The sequence below is a fragment of the Lactuca virosa genome, chromosome 8 (assembly GCF_052849685.1).
Source record: "Lactuca virosa cultivar CGN04683 chromosome 8, Lactuca_virosa_CGN04683_v6, whole genome shotgun sequence".
NCBI lineage: Eukaryota > Viridiplantae > Streptophyta > Magnoliopsida > Asterales > Asteraceae > Lactuca > Lactuca virosa.
In genome coordinates this window covers 46,574,146-46,578,604 of record NC_136433.1, presented here as the reverse complement: position 1 = coordinate 46,578,604, position 4,459 = coordinate 46,574,146, and the positions used below count along the sequence as shown (strand labels likewise).

Below are 4,459 nucleotides of genomic sequence, written 5' to 3'. Positions count from 1 at the left end.
AGACCTATGTCTCACGTCGTGAGGCTCCAAAACACGGGTCAACGGCCACTCACGACGTGACCCTTAAGATCTCACGTCGTGACCCTTAAGATCTCACGTCGTGATGACCCTCAGAAAGCAATATTTGAATAAAGTTAATACCTTAGGGTTCCAGATGTTACAGAAGGAGTCATGATATAGATTCTAACTTTAGTATATAAGGGTAGGGATGTAAGCCAGTCCAAAACCGACCCGAACCAGACCGAAACCGAAAGAACCGAAAACCGTTTAAGGAGTGAACGGGGAACCGAGAACCGAACCGAATACCACTAACCAGTTTCAATCGGTTTTGGTTCCGATTCGATTCTACAAAGAAGTGTGCTACTTAAGAAGGTGTTCGGAACTAGAATCAACTTGAATTGGACCGAAACCACAATAACCGAAAACCAAAAATGATGGATTTGGAAAACCTAAAACCTGACCGAATATCACTAACCAGTTCCAAACGATTATGGGTTCGATTCGTAGTTAAAAAGATCATTCCTACGTAAAAATATGTAAGGGATGCTTATGTGGATAAATGGGCCCTATTCTATTTAGAATAAATTAGAGAACCCCCAAACATAGTATATATGATAAAATGTTTAAAACAAAAAATAGTTGATCTCCGCTCAAATTATTTGCATTTAAAAAAAGAAAGGCACGGAATGAACAAGGATGTTAAAAGGGATAAGTATTGTTTAAAACGCCCACCGTGGGGCTCGAACCCTTGCATTTAAAAAAAGAAAGGCACGGAATGAACAAGGATGTTAAAAGGGATAAGTATTGTTTAAAACGCCCACCGTGGGGCTCGAACCCACGACCACAAGGTTAAGAGCCTTGCGCTCTACCAACTGAGCTAGACGGGCTAGATGCAATTTTATTCTAAATAATATACTAATCAAATGTTCACTAGTTTTCTTTTACTGTTATTGTTACATCGTACGGGTTGTGTTAAAAAAGTAATTGTACTTGCAAGATACTTAACTTTGCAGTAAATCCGTTTGCATCCAAACTCACGGCTTCTTATATTAGCAAATTAATGTTATTTAGCTTAAATGTTAAATAATGTGCGTAAATATTGCGTGGACCATATAACATTCTTAAATAAAAATATGCGATCAACGATAATTATCTCATTATATGTATTCGATAGTTGGCATCCAGTAATTGAAACATAATATATAATCGAGCATTACAATAAGATAAATAAGATTCATGATACAAATTTGGCAAGTTTGTCCTTAATGTAATACTTTCAGTAGAAAAGGTAAATTGCCGATAAAATACCCTTAGGTATGTATTCATATATATAGATAAGTTATACAGTGATAAAGATAACTAAATATTTGAACTATTCTACCTTATCATTTACAACAGAAACATAATACTAAACTATCCATAATTATCTTATAATCGACTTCTGTTTACATTCCCCCTCAATCTTAACCGTGGTAAGGTTTAGATTGTGTTTAAATCTTTCCAACATGTTTCGTGTAACAGGTTTGGTTAACCCATCTGCAAGTTGATTCTTTGTGGATATAAACCGAACATCCAATGCTCCCATCGCCACCTTTTCTCTGACAAAGTGAAAATCGACTTCTATGTGCTTAGTCCTAGCATGAAACACCGGATTCGCTGTCAAATATGTGGCTCCAAGATTATCACACCACAAGACAGGTGGCCTAGGTTGATGCACTCTTAACTCCTTGAGTAATGATTGAATCCACGTAGCTTCAGCTGTGCCATTAGCTAAAGCTTTGTATTCCGCTTCAATACTCGAACGAGAGACTGTAGGTTGTTTACGTGAGCTCCATGATACCAGATTTGGACCTAGAAATATTGCAAACCCTCCGGCTGATCTACGATAGTCCAAACATCCAGCCCAGTCAGCATCAGTAAATACACTCAATAGTGTACACTTAGACTTTCGAATACTCAACCCTGTATTCGTAGTACCCTTTATATATTTGAGAATACGCTTGACTGCTTCCAAATGAACATCTGTAGGTTTTGATAAATATTGACACACCTTATTGACGACAAATGAAATATCTGGCCTTGTGAGAGTTAAATATTGTAGTCCTCTAACCATACTTCTGTACTTGAATGCATCTTCCTCACTAAGTGTTGTTCCATTCTCAAGAGAGAGCTTATCAGCAACCGACATTGGGGTTGAAACACTTTTGCAATTCTCCATGTTAGACCGACGAAGCAAATCAGAAGCATACTTGTTTTGCAGGAGAGTAATTCCCCCTGAATTGGAAATGACTTCAATACCCAAAAAATAATGTAGGGGACCAAGATCTTTAATGGGAAACGAGACTGACAAAAGTTTAACCAAGCGATCTACAAAAGTTTGAGATGAACCAGCAATAACAATATCATCTACATATACCAGCATATAACAAGTAATATCATCATGATGAAACACAAAGAGAGATGCATCAGCTTTGGATGAAGTAAAACCAAGTTGGTGAAGTTTGTCACTAAGTCTAGAGAACCACGCACGGGGAGATTGTTTTAGACCATAGATAGCCTTTTGAAGCTTGCACACATGTCGGGGATACCGAGAATCCTCAAACCCAGGGGGTTGTTGCATGTAGACTTCCTCGTTTAGAATACCATGAAGAAAGGCATTGCTCACATCAATTTGTCTAAGATGTCACCCACGAGATACAGCAAGAGCAAGAATTAAACGAACAGTGGCGGGTTTGACTACCGGACTGAACGTATCGTGATAGTCAATCCCAAATTGTTGAGTGAAGCCACGGGCCACTAGCCTTGCTTTTCTTTTATCCAAAGAACCATCAGCATGTTGTTTAGTTTTAAAAACCCATTTGCACCCCCACAATGTTCGCATTAGACGGTCTAGGAACCAATTTCCATGTGTTGTTTTGTTGTAACGCGTTGAATTCAGCTTCCACTGCAGTACGCCAGGCAGGGTCGGCAAGGGCCAGGCGATAAGAAGTGGGTTCAGCAAAGAAAGCCTTTCGAAATGGGTTGTATATTACTGTACCATCAGTAAATTTTCTAAGACATGTCTTCCCAGCACGACCGCTAGTAATCATTCCGGATGGAGCTGGTGTCACTGGAGAGTTTTGTTGTGAAGGTGAAGATACTGGAGAAAGAGGTGTTGGTGATGCCGGACCTGGAGATGCAGGCGTTGGTGATGCCGGACCTGGAGACTGCTGGGAAGAAACAATGGTATCTGTGGTAACAGGTGGAGGACTTTCACCAGTGGATGAGCTTGTCATCGGAGCTGTGATCAAAAAAGGATTTATCTCTTGTGTATTAGCACCGATAGATCTCGCTGGAGAGATTACAGGTAGTGTAGGTGCTGTAGCTGCATCAGAATCGTTAGCTAACAGTAAAGACAAATCATATTTACTCAAATGGTCATTCACAAGAGTTGGTTCGGTTTGAGGATATGAGACAATTGCAGTCATATCGGATGGTGTGGTGGACACTGATTCAGTCGCATATGGAAAACGAGACTCATCAAAAATCACGTCTCGAGAGATATAGATTTTACCGGTGGATCTATCCAAGCATTTATATCCTTTGTGCATGGAACTGTAGCCTAGGAAAACACATAATGTGGATCTGAAACTGAGTTTATGAGTGTTATATTTTCGTAGACTAGGCCAACAAGCACACCCAAAATTACGAAGAAAAGAATAATCTGGTGTGATTTTTAGGAGACGTGTTATGGGAGTAGAGTTACTAATTGTTCTACTAGGCATCTGATTAATCAAGTAACAGGCAGTGAGAAAAGTTTCATATCAGATGGTGTGGTGGACACTGATTCAGTCGCATATGGAAAACGAGACTCATCAAAAATCACGTCTCGAGAGATATAGATTTTACCGGTGGATCTATCCAAGCATTTATATCCTTTGTGCATGGAACTGTAGCCTAGGAAAACATATAATGTGGATCTGAAACTGAGTTTATGAGTGTTATATTTTCGTAGACTAGGCCAACAAGCACACCCAAAATTACGAAGAAAAGAATAATCTGGTGTGATTTTTAGGAGACGTGTTATGGGAGTAGCGTTACTAATTGTTCTACTAGGCATCCGATTAATCAAGTAACAGGCAGTGAGAAAAGCTTCATCCCAAAATCTTAATGGAAGAGAAGAATGAGCAAGGAGTGCAAGACCTGTTTCAACGATATGCCTGTGTTTTCGTTCTGCCATTCCATTCTGTTGGGATATGTGGGGACATGAGACCCGATGAGTAATGCCTGTTCTTTTAAAATATGCATGGAGTTTATGATATTCACCTCCCCAGTCAGAATGAACAGTGCGAATTTTAGCATTGAGAAGGCGTTCAACATGGTTTTAAAAATCATAAAATACTTGCTCAACATCAGATTTACGTTTAATAAGATAGATCCAAATATAGCGACTGAAATCATCTAAAAAACTAACATAGTA

General features: G+C 39.2%; 1 non-coding gene across 1 annotated transcript; it reads right to left on the bottom strand.

The window, feature by feature from the left end:
- Positions 1–814: 814 nt before the first annotated feature.
- TRNAK-CUU (transfer RNA lysine (anticodon CUU)) lies at positions 815–887 on the bottom strand. Its single transcript has one exon. It is a non-coding gene; the product is annotated as a tRNA-Lys (tRNA).
- Positions 888–4,459: the final 3,572 nt, after the last annotated feature.